Genomic DNA, 19,585 nt, shown 5'->3' with positions numbered 1-19,585 from the left:
TCAGCATAAAATATTAAGAGTAGTTCATTTTCGTTGATTAATACATAAGACTAGCATTTAGGAGACCTGTCATTTTCTTATAGACAGGATATTCTTGGTAATACGCAAGTAAAACCGTAATACTCGCCTGTCAATTGCCTCGTAGATTCACGTTCCTAATTATCGCTACGAAGGGAAAGAAACGAATAAGAAATTACTCTGTCAGCCAGAAGATAAGTGTAACCAGTATAATTTTTAAGTGATTGACATTACAATAGGTTGAGAAGTATTTCAGTGAAATCTTAACGACTGGCCAGAGCTATGGTGCGGTAAATACCGTTTAAATATTTAATGTGGCTTTATTTTCGTCGCTTCATTCTATGATTTATTCACGTAAATCGTCTAAAACGTAGAAGTTGCAAAGCTATAGGCCTTCCATTTATGTGAAATGAATGTACAGAATATACTATAACAGTGACTTTCGACATGTGTAAGATGAAATTTTAAGTCCATTGCTACGAATTATAAATACTTTATAATAATTTTCTGACTAATCGTTTAGAAAACCAGTAGATTCGGTAGATTTGTATCGAACATATTCGAAAAGTGAGAAAATTGATGTTGCATTATTATCATCCGAAGAAGTCAACGATGGTTAATCAGGCAAGTTTTACTGATGGTGACATTTCGAATATTTTACTCATTGTTTTTATAATTTTCCCATCGCGTACGCATACGCATTTCAAATTTCTTAAGACTTGCAAAGGTCTTTCGCTGCCAGCTAGGTAAAGATTGGTCAATTTCTACCATTAACCTTCATGTATTGATTTCGTAATGTAAAATATTAATAAATTGTCAAAAACAATTAACGCATTTAGGAATAAAAAATTAATGCTTTATCTTGAAGTTAACGTCATTTTTGTCTGGCTTGCGTAAATCTATTAATATTTAGAAATTATTAATTAATACTCCGAAACTCTTGAGAATTGTAATAGTGGTATAGGTACGCTTCTTTTGTGGCTTTCCCTAAAATCTGTCTATTTTTTTATGGTTTTGGTAATTATTGTACACTTCATGTACACACATTCCTACGTTGATCGGTCAAACGACCAGTCTTTCTTTTTCTCTTTTACGAGGCAACGTACTTCCAATTTTTGCATTATATGTATAGAAAGTTGTGTTTTGATGTTTATTCGTAAGATATCCTTCTCCTTTATGTTAAAAAATTTTTTAATTTTCATTGGATAGAAGATAAAACGCCCTTGAAAACGAATTTTGTTCCAAGTTGATACCATAATTAGTTCCAGAGAAAACAATTATTTAAGAAAAAGTTGCTAGCTAATAATTACGCAAACATCTTGTATTTAAATTTAAATTCATTTTCAATTGAATAAACATTTTATGATCCAGTTTTATCGAACACTAGTCGTACGATCAGTAGGAATTGCTGAAACTTCCTTAGGTATGCAGCCTCAAAGAAAATTTCAAAATAAACATAGAAGACAGCAAAAAGTATAGTAGCTGGTATAGTCATTGGATAGAGGATGAAATGCCCTTTAAAATGAGCGTTCGAACAAGTCGATAGCTTTATTAGTTCCGGAGATATAGCGATTTCAATTTCAAGTCGATGCGGTGACTAGTTCCGGAGATATAAGGGTCCGAAGCGTTTGTTTACTTTCTTACTACGGCCTTGTCAAAGTCGTTGACCGCACGTGCTCGTAGTAAATAGTAAACACTACGTTACTCGGTCACTCGGTCAACGTGCGAGAAGGAGGTCCGACGCGTTAGACGAAGACAGAGATAGTCGAATTCAAAAAACAACCTTTTACATAAATTACAATATTTCGAAAACGGAAAATCGGAGCGACAAAAACCAAAAACCATTTTAAAGGGGAGGCTTTGTCGCTTCTAATAATGCCTCAATAATTAATAAAGTACTAATAGTTTCGGAACTGCACGCTTCTAAAGTTTAACTATTTTAATACACGTTGTAAGATTGTTCTAAGCCATTGGAAACTGAAGATTCTCTCCTTTCGTCTTTGCTATACATATAGCAACCGGTCGTGGTATGCAGAACAGACTACATATTTTTCTCAGGAAACAAACAATAAGAATAGAAGTGAATATTGTAAAATTCATTGCACGTATACTGTAAGAAAAGTCATGAAGTTAAATGGCGCTAAATTAATATTGTGTGTTAGAAATTCTAAACGAAATTTTAGAAACAGTCCAGAATTGGACATTAATCGATTAATTTCATTGGAAATATAAAATCGATAAATATGGCCTTTGCACTTCATTGCAGTTTCTGTCAACTATCATTCTTGGAGTAGTACTGCTTTGATGAATTTCTTAGTGCTCTTTACGATTATAAAATTATGCTTCATAGTATTAGAATAAGCATAGAATAAGAATAGAATATTAAGAATTGTTACAATTTTGTTTCATATTGTTTTGTTTGTATTTCAGGAAATCATCGTAGGATAAACAGAAGATAGAAGATAGAAAAAAGAAGAATATATATATAAATATTTTCATATTGTTTAGTTTATGTTTCAGAAAATCATCATGAAACAAATGACAGAAACATCAAAGAAGTACATATTTTAATGTATTTTGTTAAATTATTAGATAGGTAGGATGTAAATGAAATATAATAGTATGTTTCAGAAAATCTTCGTCGAAGGATCAACAAAGAGGAACACATTTTCTATGCATTTTGTTAGATAATTAGATAGGTAGGAAATTAGATTTATAGATAGGTAGGACATAAACGAATTTAAATTTATAGTTAGACAGGTGTTTTGTGGTTTACATTAACTATTATGTTAAGCAGGCAAATTGTTTCGAAAACTTTTTCGTTGGTTGTACATCTTCTATTGGTTGCAACCTCCATGTGGTGGGACCTGGATAATATTACTTAGCGTTTAATTAATAATCATATCATTCTTAGCTGGGTAATGCAATTATTAATTAAAAACTAAATAATATTAGCAAATTGGCTGCGATCCGTCTTGCATAGGTCATTATAAATATAGAGTTTCTTTACTAGGTTAGTTCTGATTCTCATTGATTCCTCAAAGATTGTACAGGATTGTCACAGATGAGGTATACGAGTAGGTCTTTCACCCAATGTATTTTTTCGATCCATTTTTACGGGGTCCCGAAACCCCATTACCATTTTCGTGTCACGCGCAGCATTACCAACAGATTTAGAAATGAATTTTAATCCCTTCCATAGTCAGCTCACATGTATTTATACACACACACAGCTGCTGCCCATCAATACTAATTTAGTGAATAGTTTGTCAACTGACCACCATCCGTGAGAAGAGGACGCTAAAATCATCTCCAAATTTTCAGGTCGGTATGGCAGTCAGATTGGGCCACGAAAGTCCATAAGGTGTAAGCACCGACGAGATCCCGAAATCAATGTTATTAGACCGTGCATCGGGGGCCCCAGGAACTCCTCATTCCACTTTCGCACACTATGCCCAATTGCGTATAAGTGAGCTCGTAGAGTTTCGGAAGAGCCGAAAAGAACAGGCTGATACTCGCTTTCCTTCTCGCTCTTGCATCGCTGACGTCGCTTACATTTCTCGAAAGCAGGCCTGGCATCGCCAATCGCCACACGTTCGAATTGTCAGTAAACGTCAAAAGCCATCGTGACTGACAGACCTTACTTTTCTCGAAATCAGACCTGGACGCTTTTTGAACATTTATTGACTTTCCATACGAAGCGACCATGCGTTATATACATATACATGTTATACGTACTAGGAACTATAAAGTTGTATAGCTTTCGTCGTATACCTACTTTCTAATAACATAGGAAAATTGTTAAATATAAAAAAATGTAAGAACACTGTAGAATTTTTGCAATGGAGAATTATTGAAGGAAAATGAATTGATTATATGCATATGTATATATCGGACACATCCCTCGCAAACACGCCACAAACATTAATGAGAACAAAAATTGTCAATCTGTCCTTTTTAAGGACTCCGTAATTGATCTTTGGCTCGCAACTGTCCTCTTTATTTAGCAATTATAATAAACGCAGACCCATTAAAATTCGTAAAAATAGCAAAGTTATAGCCTGTTAGAAATTCCGACACCCTCCCCCTAAACATAGGGCACGACGAGAGGCAAAGCGTCGCGTAGGCGAGCGGGCCCCAGCAACGAGTGCCAAGCCCGGTCATAAACCACCCCCGAAGGCCCTTCAAAAGGCCTTCGTCAAGAGAACTGCATGGGGACTTTTCCCAGACCGGGAAAGACACTTCGTTCGGAGCTATTAACGGTGTTACATCGTGCGCAGCGCAGCAGCATAGCATTATTATTGTATTTTTAGTCCTTTTTCTTACATTTCAATGTAATTTGAAATTTTTAAATCTGAACAAATTTGGGAATACTGTTCTATTTGTCCTCTTTGTTTAGCAATTTAAAAAAACACTGACTCGTTAAAATCAATCATATTAAAATAAAAGACTGGAAAATTTTTCTTCTTTCAATGAAGGAAACTCTTTTACTTAATCTTTTTCGAAGGCGAAGGCGAAAAAGTCGATTTCGCCACGGCAACAAAGTTATCGCCGCAGGATAAACGAAAAATTATACGGTTTGTTACATCTAGTGAAACTTCAAGTGCCACCATGGCTGCACAATTATTAAAAGAAGATACGAATATACAAATAAGTAAGTGGACAGCACGAAGGACCCTCAAACAAGTTGACTTTAGAAGCATTAAGAAGAAAAAGAAGCCAATGTTATCAAAGAAAAATATTAAACTTCGTTTGGAATTTGCCAAAAAGTATCAAAACTGGACAACTACTGAATGGGAACGGGTTATTTGGTCAGACGAGACCAAAATTAATAGAATTTGTTCAGATGGCATGTCTTGGTGCTGGATTCGTAAAAATGAAGGGCTTAAACCACGACATGTAAAGCAAACGGTAAAGCATGGCGGCGGATCCCTAATGTTTTGGGGGTGCCTAACAGCATTTGGAGTTGGATCACTGCACCAAATTAATGGCATCATGAATCAGTATATGTACAAAGATATTTTATATGATCATTTCACAGATGCTGTTGAAAATATGCCATTCGAAGAAGAAAATGTAATTTTCATGCATGATCGAGACCCTAAGCACACTGCTAAAAGTGTGAAAAATTGGCTCAACACTAAAAAATTTTCTGTTTTGGATTAGCCTGCACAGAGCCCCGATCTCAACCCCATAGAGAATCTATGGGAATTACTGAAAATACGACTTCGGGATTCATATGACTCCCAACCAACTTCAATCACAAATTTGCATAGCAGAATTCAAGAACAGTGGGAACAAATATCTCCCGATTATTGTAAAAAGTTAATAGAAAATATGCCAAAGAGAATCAGTGCAGTTTTGCAAGCAAAAGGGTTATGGACGAAATATTAAAAATAAATAATATACTAAATATTGTCAAATATTGGACGTGCTGCAAAACTGAGTCAATCTATTGTTCATATTATTCATAAACAACAAGATGTTAATTACTGAAAGACTTTCTTATATTACTTCTAACTGTGATAAAAATAATTATAATGTTTATTTTTTGTTATTCTTTTATATTCCTAGTAATAAATAATGATTTATGCAAAACTTGTGGTCACTTATGCTCCTTACTATATGTCTTATTGTACCGATTATCCGCGATGTCCGATTAACATTTATTTTTTTATTTCCTAGTCTTGAGGTACACTCCTTCAAAATGGAACAAAATGTTAAAAAGGACGTGCATTAAATTTTAAGAGGATCCTTGTAAGAAGGCTTTAATCTTCGACTTGGTCGTGGTTTTAATGGGTCGTTGGTTATTCGCTGGTCAACAACGATTAGGTAATAGGCATCGATGGTCAACAGTGAGTCTGAAATCAAGATCAAAGGTCCAGGAATCCAAAAGGTAGGGCCAACCGAAATAGTTGTTCGGTAGACCAAGTCTTTAACTGTCAACTTGGTCTCCGCCTCCCCACTTTTCCACCTTACAAAGAGGTATATGAAGGGTTACTGCTAGCGTACTCACTCAGTACCCCTGGGTCTCCCAGGGGGATCGAGTCTCGCGAATTCGGGGGCCTACCTCTGGCCATTAGTGAACTGAGCTGACCAGGACTAACCAATGCTGACTAATGCTGACCAATGCTGACCAATGCTGACCAATGCTGACCAATGCTGACCAATGCTGACCAATGCTGACCAATGCTGACCAATGCTGACCAATACTGACCAATGTCGACCAATGCCGGACCGTGGTGAGTAACAGTCAGAATCGGTAAGTTGAATATGATTTTTATTTCTCCGGCCCCCATGTCGTAGGACGAAACGTCCTAACCGACATGGGTGACTGGTTGTATACGTGTTCTCTTTGGCAAGTGTAATGACCGCGTGAGTAGTAACACATGTATATTGTTTTATCTTCGGATCTTTTGCTTAAAATTCGAATCTTCTTGCATACCGCGATTTTTGAGATGACAAATGTCATAGTAGATTCAATTATTTGAAATTTGACACTCATTTTAAAATGAATATATAACGAGTGTACATACATCAGTTTCTCTCGTTCGCTCGTTCTCTGGTTCTCGCTTTCCGAGATTATGTCTCGACTGAAAGGACCAGAGAGTTTTGCTCGATCACCTCTGTTTAATGGAATGAAACACGTGATAACCTGTGTAGTAGGTCTGATAACTCTAACCGCTTCAACTCCGGTGCAGCTTGGTTCAGCTTAAGTGGGGCCTTGGCGGAGGGATTATTCTCCTCTTTATCCGGAAAAGAGCATAACCGACGTCGAGAGGTCTTGATTCAGGTCCTTTCTCAGTACTAAGTTGGGTCCCTTTGTAATCGTGTGTTCTCTGGGACCCGGCGCTGTACGTAGAGAAGTAGAGTGACCAGTTTCAACCGTGACTTGCTTTTCTGATAATCAAGGCCGGGGGGGATCAATTTGATACCCACACTCACTGCACGCTATGAGCACGCGTCGCGTCGCGTCGCGTTTTATTTAAGCGTGCGATATTTTTGCACGCAGCGATCTTTAGTATGACAAATATCGTACCGTCGACCGAAAGTAGAGTCATAATTCTAATATCTTTTACTTGTAATTATATTCATCTTGAAATTAGTGTCAAATTTGTAGTTTCCGATTGTTCTTTATATTTTTCAGTAATTAAATTCACTTTCATGATTAATTTTACGACTTTGGGTATCTTCGATATCGAAGATAACCAAAGTCTTTCTTTACTTATTAAAATATATCATTAGATTTACGTGCAAGAAGATATTTCGCGACGAATACATTGTAGAATCAAAGTAACATATATTATGTACTATTTTCACTTTGTCACTGCACTTGCCCGTAGTTGTAGTATCTGTAGTTTTACGAATGTCAAATTTTTGTTTGTTCTATTTCTAATCTATTAAATAAATTTCTGTTACAGGGCATAATCCTATGGAAGTTGTAGGTTTACAGAAGTAAGAATTAAGAATTGTTACAATTTTGTTTTATATTGTTTTGTTTGTGTTTCAGGAAATCATCGTGGGATAAACACAAGATACAACAGAAATATCAAAGAGGTACATATTTTAATGTATTTTGTTAAGTAATCAGATAGGTAGGATGTATATTAATTTAGATTTATAGTTAGGCAGGAGTTTAGTTGTCTGTATTAACTATTCCATCAGGCAGGCTATATTTTGTCGTTTTGTTGATGGGCATTTACAGGCAAATTCTTTCTCAGAGAACTCTTTTGTTGGTTGTTTCTTTCGTTGGTTGCATTTCCGTTTATTGCTTCTTCGATCAACGTTATCTGTATTAACTATTCTGTCAGGCAGGGTTCTATTTGAATACAAACTCTCATTTTGTTTCAAATACTCTCTTCGTTGGCTGTGCACCTTTCACTGGTTGCACTTTCGTTTGTTGCTTCCTCGACCAACGATCGTTGGTCACAGAAGCTCTTTATTAATGGAGGGTGGATGGGATTCGGTTAGGGTGGATCTTCATTCGCAGCAACCTCCACGTGGTGAGATCTGGGTAATATTATTTAGCGTTTAATCAATGATCGTATTATTCTTAGCTGGGTAATGCAATTATTAATTAAAAACTAAATAATATTAGCAAATTGGCTGCGATCCGCCTTGCATAGGTCATCATAAATATAGAGTTTCTTCGCTAGATCAGTTTGGATTCTCATTGACTATACGGTCGAATTTCAAGAAAACGTCCTTACATTTCTAAAGTCAACGCATTGAAGCGGTTAAAATTTGCACAAGAGTATTATAAAAAACCGATTTCATTCTGGAAATCGATCATTTGGAGTGACGTGTCCAAGTTTGAATTAACATCGAACAGTAGTAGTTGTAGTGATTTTCCTGATTCTCCGAAAGCCTATTACTACGTCTGTATTGCTAACAATGGAAGTCACGTACATACTTATATTATTTTAATACGTTCTATAATCGTTTAATCTCGTGAATATTTCAATTCCTGCGTAAATATTGAACTCAATACATTAAAATTGTTCGAATTTTTCATTGTAAGAGTCGCTAACATAAAGGGTGTACCGGAAGTGTGGTGAAATCGAATAGATTTCACGTGGTTTTACGTGGAAAACTAAGTAGAAAAGAAAGAATAACATTTTTTGAAAAAAAAGGAAAGAATAACATTTTTTTGAAAGAAAACCTTCAACGAAGAAATGTTATTCTAAGTTCGTCGTCACTACTGTCGATTTCGATGCATTCAATTATGCCCGATCTGGCCACACTGGCCTGTTCTTTTCGGTTCTTCCGAAACTCTACGAGCTCACGTACACGCAATTGGGCATAATGTGCGAAAGTGGAATGAGGAGTTCTTGGGGCCCCCGAGGCATGGTCTAATAACATTGATTTCGGGTCGCAAATACGTTTTTACTGCGTTATTTTTTAAATAAATGATGTATTACAATTTAAAATAAAAAATAGAGAATTTTCAGTGTAGTTGTCAATGAGGTACATCCTTACGTATTTTAATAACCTTGAAATCCTTAAATAATCTTAATCGATTGGTTACTCCAATGAAATCATTCGATTGATGCTCAATTCTGAACCGCACAGCTTTCATTCCGTTAAAAAATACTAAAACTTATGTAATTTCATATTCTGTCTCACTTCCTCTTGTGTTTATTCCTAAATCTGTTGGTAACGTTGCAAGTGACACGGAAATGGTAATGGGGCTCTAGAACTCCAGAGAAACGGACCGAAAAAATACATTAGGTGAAAGGTCTATTCGTATACCTCGTCTGTAGTAAAATGTCTACTTGTATACCTCGAATGTGGCTCTAGAGCCCCATTATCATTTCGACGTCGCTCGTAACATTACCAACACGCCATAGAAAACGACCATGGCGCTTCTTATAGTAAGAAATTAAATTACAAGAATTCTTTTGCTTCCCCATGGAGTAAAAGAAGACAGGCTGCGGAAAATCACAGCTGATTTCTGGATCCTACCCAAAAAATCAAACGCGAAATAATAATCGCAACATTAAGGACAATCGCGAACAAATTTATATTATTTACAACTTGCAACGCGATTAATATTCGTATTTCGCAACGCTACTGCAAACTGAGATTGATGTTTACACGCAAATCTACCCTGGAAAAACAAACGCGAAAATTGTCATTATTCGCAACTCTAAATGGAACTATACAATTGACAAAAATTATTTTCAATTTCAACTCGACAAAGGGACGCGAATAATTTATACTTCGCGACGCTAATAACAAACAGCTATCTGTTCTTAATTGCAACATTACTTTGAAAAAAAACACGAAAAATATTAATTGTTCGCAACTCTAACAGTAATTACGATATATTGAACACAAAAACGAAAATTGAACACAAACACAATTAATATTGATATTTCGTGACACTAATAAAATCGCGTATTAAATAATGCGCAACGCTAATTTTATTAACAAGGACAGCCGTTCCAGGCTTGATGAATTGATGCTGAAGCAGGTAGGGCACCAGTGTTATATTTGAAGCATTCTCTATATCGCAACTCTACATTAAAACAAACGCGATCAGTGATTATTCGCAACGCTACACCAAAAGCAATCGCGAGAAATATAACCGATCGCAACTCTAAAAGTAATCAAAATCGGGATATTTGCAACACGATAAAACCTACATTTCGCAGCACTAATGCAATCCGAGATCAGTTTTCATACGCCACACTACTCTGAACGAAAACTAAAATAAAACTAATTATTTGCAAAAATAACTAGACAAGCAACGCGAATAACATTCATGTTTCGCAACTCTAATGCAAACCACGATCAGTGCTTACTCGCGACACTACTCTGAAAGCAAACGCGAAAATATTCAGTTCGCAACGCTAAATGGAATCGCGATATTCGCAACGCTATCTTGAAGGCAAACGCGATCATTTGTATTTCGTAACACTAATGCAAACCACGATTTGCCCCAAAATATTGGACGTTGTGGTACAAGTATCATCTGAAAAACTACAAGTAACTACAACAACTACAGACAAATACAGTGACAAAGTAGTAACAGAGAATGACTTTCCATCCTCATCCGAAGATGAAGATGAATTGCCATTTGTTGTAGCCCACTCTTGAGACAATTTGTCAGGGCCTCTTCGACTCCGCTGAGCCTTTTCTCTCTTCGGCGGTCCTGCCGAAGCCTGAAACTTAATACTAGGCTCGAGATTCCGTGCAACATACAGTCCTTCAACGATTCTAGGAATCGTTATCAGAACAGATGTGACCACGACCGTGAAGTGCGACTGTAAAGTCACGCGATTCCAAGAATCGAAACTAAAACCAAAACAAACGGAACAATTCGTTTGGATCGGCGAACGTTTCGACTCTCCAAATCGAACTACAGGAATAGGTCTGCCACAGAAATAAAATCTGTAACAGTTCTATCCTGACCCTACCTACTTACAACTAACACACATACCAGAAAGTTGAGTTACCTACCTACCTAACGCTATATTTAAAAAATTCCAAAACTCATTCTCGCAAGCAAACACTCCACGGTTCTCAAACATAATGTCCGGGCGCAAGAGCCTACACTAGAGAGGATTCCCCGGGGTTCCTCCGACACCCAAACATTGTAACAACATTCATACTCTAAGGTACGTACCATATACTGAAATCGGCTGACAAAAACTAACGACCATTGCGTGTTTTTATTATATGTATGCATAAGCATTTAAATAGGACATTTTAATATTGTCTCTAATAAAATATAATATGTGTAAAATTGAGAAGTTAATCTATGAAGCATTTTATAATATTATAGTTGTGTATGCAATATCAACTATTGGCAAATAAATGGTAAATAGAAATTTTATATTATTATTATAATTGATGAGAATCTAGTGTTAGAAAATTCTAAACTACAAAATAATGAACTTCTGAAACGACGCACTTCCACAGCCTAACCACACACACACATGTGAAAAGTACGTCGTGCACGATACACTAGCATTGTCAGCCGCCCATATACATATAAATTATTGTTATAAATCCAAGTCATCGTGCCCCTTGCCTTTACTCACCCAAGTAGCACCTGGGCACTTGAGTGAGATTAGGCAATGAACACGGAAAAATGATCTGAAAATCCTGAACTAGAAAAATGATTACTGTGAATATTAACGAATAACGAAATAGTAAATATTATTAATAATGAAAATTATTCTAATTCAAATTGAATTATTTGGGAGAAAATACTTTAGTCAAGACTTTACGATAGAATAATTTATTTTGGAAATTGAAGATAAATTATAAAAGCAAACTAATTAAAATATTCAACCCTCGGGCAATTCTGTCATCAAAGCATATTTTTTAAAGATGAGTATAGTATATGTATAATGCATGATTCAAGAATTTATCCGTCGCGAAATATTTTCTTGTGCATAAATTGAAACATATTTTTCAATATGTAAGGAAAGGCTTTGGTATCTTTGACACAAAGTTATTAAATTATATTTACATGCGAGGCATGAACAATATAAAAAAACAATCAATATTCAAAATTATATATTCAATAATCATTGGTATAGTAAATGTAATTAATATATAATTAATAATTTAATTAAGAAAAATAATTTATCATACTATAGAGCATTCATTTGTCTAATTAGAAATCGCGGAGCACAAGAAAACCCTAGCCTACGCTAAAAAAAATATAACAGTACATATTACTACTCACGGGTATGATTCATACCCGTGGTCACTGTATTCGTCAAAAATTGCACGTATACAACTGGTCACCCGCGTCGCTTCGGACCTTTTTGCCCTACGACGTGATTAGGGACCAGAGGAATAAAAATTGGCATGCAACTCACCAATTGTAGAGTACAAGCACCCGCTCGACGATGTTGGCTAGTGGGAGTCATCAGCGAAGTCATTCAAGAGGTTCCTGGATCCGTAAGTAGGTACATTGATGAGATGTTAGGATCCTGTAAAAAGAAACAGCAATTATAACACCCTATTTCTTTAATTGTAGAGATTTTAGTTTTAATAAAAAAATGTCTGCTAATATGGGAAATTTGATGTAGCAACATTTCAAAGAAACAATTTTTTTCTAAACGTACTCGGAATAAAGTACGAAGATACTTACATTTTTTGCTCGTGGGCATCGCCAAGTACATACTCCTGTCCAGTGACGCACTGACTCTACTATCGCGATTCATGAAGCAAAGAGAGCCCCGGTGCTCTGACTAAAATTTACGAGATTTCAATACATATACACTGACTCGAACTTCGCGTGTCTCTAAAATCGAAACGATAATTTACTAGAAGCCACTGTGCTTCGAAAAACAAGAAACTTTAAACGACGCAAGCACTGAATTTACTGACCGCATTCCGCGCAGTCATCACAATTTCTAAAAGAAAAAATAAAAATTTGGGATTAGAAATAAAGAATAATTTAATAAACAAACAGATCTGTCTGTCTATCGATTCAGTATTAAATTTCATTGATAAAAACACAAAAATTGGTAAACATATATAGGTACATACTTACTTGTTATAATGAAGTTGAGTTTACCAATATTGAATTTCCTATTTCCTTGATTTGCGATTTTCAAGCATCAATGGCGTCCATCCATTGCATGCCGGTAGCGTCCCTTCCAGCCGAATTATAGGAAAGTCTGTAACAGAAATAAAACAAAAATTACGATCCAATGCGTTAAAATAAATGCATCCATACCTTAATTAAAGGTCGGCTGTAATCGAAATGTGGTCTATGAATTTATAATTTAGTTTACAGATATCATAATTGATGTCGATTAGACATGTAAGAAAATGTACGAAACTGATTCGACTTTTTTCGCGATTCCGGCCGAATTTCTAATAGATATGTGTTAATATTACATGAGAGCACCAACAAAGATTACCGGAGAGTACTACGAACGATTCGGGACATTCAGATGACAATAATTAAAAATTACGTACCTAATTAGTCGCGGAACTGTCAATGCACTTATCATCTCACTTTCCAGACGAAGAATGACGAACAGGATCGGACGCGTCTACCGCGCAAGGAGTGGGGAGTGGGATGAGGGAGTCACGTACCCCATCTCGATTCTCACTGGATACTTCGAAGGAAAGATTAAACCTTATATTTCGAATTACTGAAAATAAATGAAGTAGATACGAAAAATAAATAAAATAAGTACAAAAAGGTACCAAACAAACAATTAATTACTTAATTGATGTTATATTCTTGTGACGTCAAAATGCAAGCTTCTCATTGGCTCTGCTTGAACATTGAATATCGACCTGTTATTGGATGCATAAGTTACTAGATCGATTCAAATATATTAATTCTAATCATAGAAACATATAATGTGTTAATATTAGATTTCAACCTAAATTTCAATCAGTTTCTTATATGAATGTTCCTTTTGTGTATAGTATATTTTCTAAAGTTATTTGTCTCAATTTTCACTAGATTTACATAAGAGCCTATCGTGATTCTGTGACGACACCATTGAGTAATCTGTCGTGCAGGCAGATGTCAGCAGCAATAATTTTTTCGTGACACACGGATTAACGACACAGACAATGCATCGTGCAGCCGTGTAAAAAACACAGTTTCCCGTGCCACGCGACCAAGGAATCGAGCTCAGTTTCAAGGTGAAGTCGAGAGGCCGGCGACCAACGATATAAACACGGACCGATCGAGTTTCCTGGCTTACGAATGCTAGCAATGGTAGGAAAAAATTACTTTTAAGAAATATTTTAGAATACACAAGAAATAGGTACGGACGTGTAATAGATTAGAACAGTCATTTAGTCAAACATTGTGAATATTAATGTTTTTGTGTATTCCATACATAAATTACAAAATTTACATGAAAAGTATTGATTAATTTTTCGATCAAACATTAATATATTTACATGTTATTAAGTAGATATTGCGATCGACTTAATTACCCATGAATAGTATAATAAATCGATATGTCATTTTTAAGAGACACTATCGAATTTATCGAATGTATCGATGTTCAAGCAGAGCCAATGAGAAGCTTGCATTTTGACGTCACAAGAATATAACATCAATTAAGTAATTAATTGTTTGTTTGGTACCTTTTTGTACTTATTTTATTTATTTTTCGTATCTACTTCATTTATTTTCAGTAATTCGAAATATAAGGTTTAATCTTTCCTTCGAAGTATCCAGTGAGAATCGAGATGGGGTACGTGACTCCCTCATCCCACTCCCCACTCCTCGCGCGGGAGACGCCACCGATCCTGTTCGTCATTCTTCGTCTGGAAAGTGAGATGATAAGTGCGTTGACAGTTTCGCGACTAATTAGGTACGTAATTTTTAATTATTCTCATCTGAATGTCCCGAATCGTTCGTAGTACTCTCCGTTAATCTTTGTCGGTGCTCTCATGTAATATTAACACGTATTTACTAAAAATTCTGCCGGAATCGCAAAAAAAGTCGAGTCAGTTTCGTGCATTTCCTTACTTGTCAATCGACACCAATTATGATATCTGCAAACGTTATTATGAATTCATAGATCATATTTCGGGTTCAGTCGATCTTTAATTAAGATGTGGATGCATTTATTTTAACACATTGGATCGTAATTTTTGTTTTATTTCTGTTACAGACTTTCCTATAATTCGGCTGGAAGGGACGCTACCGGCATGCAATGGATGGACGCCATTGATGCTTGAAAATCGCAAATCGAGGGAATAGGAAATTCAATATTGGTACAGTCAACTTCATTATAACAAGTAAGTATGTATCTATACATATATGTTTACCAATTTTTGTGTTTTTATCGATGAAATTTAATACTAAATCGATAGATAGACGGATTTAAGTGTTTACTAAAATATTTTTCATTTCTAATCCCAAATTTTCATTTTATCTTTCAGAAATTTTAATGACCGCGCGCAATGCGGTCAGTAAATTCAGTGCTTAGTTCGCGAAGTTCGAGTCAGTGTATATGTATTGAAATCTCGTAAATTTTAGTCAGAGCACCGGGGCTCTCTTTGCTTCATGAATCGCGATAGTAGAGTCAGTGCGTCACTGGACAGGAGTATGTACTTGGCGATGCCCACGAGCAAAAAATGTAAGTATCTTCGTACTTTATTCCGAGTACGTTTAGAAAAAAATTGTTTCTTTGAAATGTTGCTACATCAAATTTCCCATATTAGCAGACATTTTTTTATTAAAACTAAAATCTCTACAATTAAAGAAATAGGGTGTTATAATTGCTGTTTCTTTTTACAGGATCCTAACATCTCATCAATGTACCTACTTACGGATCCAGGAACCTCTTGAATGACTTCGCTGATGACTCCCACTAGCCAACATCGTCGAGCGGGTGCTTGTACTCTACAATTGGTGAGTTGCATGCCAATTTTTATTCCTCTGGTCCCTAATCACGTCGTAGGGCAAAAAGGTCCGAAGCGACGCGGGTGACCAGTTGTATACGTGCAATTTTTGACGAATACAGTGACCACGGGTATGAATCATACCCGTGAGTAGTAATATGTACTGTTATATTTTTTTTAGCGTAGGCTAGGGTTTTCTTGTGCTCCGCGATTTCTAATTAGACAAATGAATGCTCTATAGTATGATAAATTATTTTTCTTAATTAAATTATTAATTATATATTAATTACATTTACTATACCAATGATTATTGAATATATAATTTTGAATATTGATTGTTTTTTTATATTGTTCATGCCTCGCATGTAAATATAATTTAATAACTTTGTGTCAAAGATACCAAAGCCTTTCCTTACATATTGAAAAATATGTTTCAATTTATGCACAAGAAAATATTTCGCGACGGATAAATTCTTGAATCATGCATTATACATATACTATACTCATCTTTAAAAAATATGCTTTGATGACAGAATTGCCCGAGGGTTGAATATTTTAATTAGTTTGCTTTTATAATTTATCTTCAATTTCCAAAATAAATTATTCTATCGTAAAGTCTTGACTAAAGTATTTTCTCCCAAATAATTCAATTTGAATTAGAATAATTTTCATTATTAATAATATTTACTATTTCGTTATTCGTTAATATTCACAGTAATCATTTTTCTAGTTCAGGATTTTCAGATCATTTTTCCGTGTTCATTGCCTAATCTCACTCAAGTGCCCAGGTGCTACTTGGGTGAGTAAAGGCAAGGGGCACGATGACTTGGATTTATAACAATAATTTATATGTATATGGGCGGCTGACAATGCTAGTGTATCGTGCACGACGTACTTTTCACATGTGTGTGTGTGGTTAGGCTGTGGAAGTGCGTCGTTTCAGAAGTTCATTATTTTGTAGTTTAGAATTTTCTAACACTAGATTCTCATCAATTATAATAATAATATAAAATTTCTATTTACCATTTATTTGCCAATAGTTGATATTGCATACACAACTATAATATTATAAAATGCTTCATAGATTAACTTCTCAATTTTACACATATTATATTTTATTAGAGACAATATTAAAATGTCCTATTTAAATGCTTATGCATACATATAATAAAAACACGCAATGGTCGTTAGTTTTTGTCAGCCGATTTCAGTAAATGGTACGTACCTTAGAGTATGAATGTTGTTACAATGTTTGGGTGTCGGAGGAACCCCGGGGAATCCTCTCTAGTGTAGGCTCTTGCGCCCGGACATTATGTTTGAGAACCGTGGAGTGTTTGCTTGCGAGAATGAGTTTTGGAATTTTTTAAATATAGCGTTAGGTAGGTAGGTAACTCAACTTTCTGGTATGTGTGTTAGTTGTAAGTAGGTAGGGTCAGGATAGAACTGTTACAGATTTTATTTCTGTGGCAGACCTATTCCTGTAGTTCGATTTGGAGAGTCGAAACGTTCGCCGATCCAAACGGATTGTTCCGTTTGTTTTGGTTTTAGTTTCGATTCTTGGAATCGCGTGACTTTACAGTCGCACTTCACGGTCGTGGTCACATCTGTTCTGATAACGATTCCTAGAATCGTTGAAGGACTGTATGTTGCACGGAATCTCGAGCCTAGTATTAAGTTTCAGGCTTCGGCAGGACCGCCGAAGAGAGAAAAGGCTCAGCGGAGTCGAAGAGGCCCTGACAAATTGTCTCAAGAGTGGGCTACAACAAATGGCAATTCATCTTCATCTTCGGATGAGGATGGAAAGTCATTCTCTGTTACTACTTTGTCACTGTATTTGTCTGTAGTTGTAGTAGTTAGTTGTAGTTTTTCAAATGGTTCTTATATTACAATCAATATTGTGTAGTAAATCGCGGTTTGTATTAGTGTTATAATCAATTTTATAGTTAACTTAAGAGTTACGAATAATGAAAATTTTCGCGTTTGCTTTTCCAGTATAGAGTTACGTATAAACATTAATCTCGAATTGCAGTAGCGTTACGAAATACGAATATTAATCGCGTTGCAAGTTGCAAGGAATATGAATTTGATCGCCATTGTCTTTAGTGTTGTGATTATTTTTTCACGTTTGATATTCTAGGTAGGGTCCAGGAATCAGCTGTGAGTCTTCGAAGCCTGCCTTCTTTCACTCCATTGGGAAACAAAAAAATTCTTGTGATTTCATTTCCTACCATAAGAAGCGCTATGATCGCTTTCTTTAGCCTGTTGGTAATGTTGTGAACGACACCGAAACGATAATGGGGCTCTAGAACCCCATAAAAATGGGCCGAAAAAATACATTGGGTGAAAGGTCTACTCATATACCTCGTCTGTGGTGAAAGGTTTACTCGCATACCTCGTCTGTGATAGAGCTTCTTCACTAGATTACTTGATTCTCATAGTTGGTAGTGCTGCAGTCTTATTCCATTTTGAATCGATAACGCTGAACTCGACACCGAAATGATAACAAATTTCTATACTCTGGTCACAGACGAGGTATACGAGTAGACCAATCACCTTATGGACTTTCGCGGGCGAATCTGACTGCCATACCGACCTGAAAATTCGGAGGTGATTTTAGCGGCCTCTTCTCATGGATGGCGATCAGTTGAGAAACTATTCACTGAATTAGTATTGATGGGCAGAAAGCTGTAGTGTGTGCGTAAATACATGTGAGTTGGCAGTGCAGTATTATCAGACGGCAAGCCTGTGGCCAAAGGAAACTGCCCCTCCACTTACACACACAATGCACAACCACCTTGCATATGAGTTCTGGCGTTTCGTATAGCTTCGGAGATTCGAGAAAGGCGGCGAATGTGAGTCTACCCTTCTTGCTCTCAACACAACTGAAATTCGACCTAGCATCACTGGCATGCGATATCGAATCTCGACTGCCCAGGCATTTTTTACTTTCCGACCTATGTATGCGCATATAAGCAAAGTTTCAAAAATTTTTTTACGGAAATACACGTTTCAAGACTCCCTAAACATATTTTAACTATTAAAAAAAAGACATTTTTTTACTATGCTTATGGACGTGCGTTCATATATTTATACTATTTATGCGATTGAGTCTAAACAACCGAATGAATTTCAATGTAATTTTAAATTTTTAAATCTGAAAAAATTTGGAAATACTGTCCTATTTGTCCTCTTTGTTTAGCAATTTAAAAAAACGCTGATTCGTTGAAATCAATCATATTAAAATAAAAGACTGGAAAATTTTTCTTCTTTCAATGAAGGAAACTATTTTACTTAATCTTTTTCGAAGGCGAAGGTGAAAAAGTCGATTTCGCCACGGCAACAATGGTTGGACGCGACGCATGGACGTTCCCCCGAAATAAGGGATCGGTTTTTGTTTTCTAGAAACGCGAGCGAGGCGATCGAAAACGCGAAACGCATTAGTTGGATAACTGAGAGAGTCGCGAGGTTCCGTATGAAATAAAAAGACACGACCCCTAGCAACAGCATGCGTGTTTTGTTTGCCCCACATAGTCATCCAAAGGCTAAAACTTGAAATTAAAATCAAAATAAAAATTAAATATACAATATAAAATTTTTCTATATTGCAGAAGATAGGGATAAATTATAGTTAATTGTATTATGTAAAATTTATTTCAAACACTTGAAAAATCACCTTCAGTCTTCTCCATTGATCATCAAGCCTTTCTTTTTTTAA

The sequence above is a fragment of the Colletes latitarsis genome, chromosome 1 (genome assembly GCF_051014445.1).
Source record: "Colletes latitarsis isolate SP2378_abdomen chromosome 1, iyColLati1, whole genome shotgun sequence".
Lineage (NCBI taxonomy): Eukaryota > Metazoa > Arthropoda > Insecta > Hymenoptera > Colletidae > Colletes > Colletes latitarsis.
Note: the sequence above shows the minus strand (reverse complement) of the source record.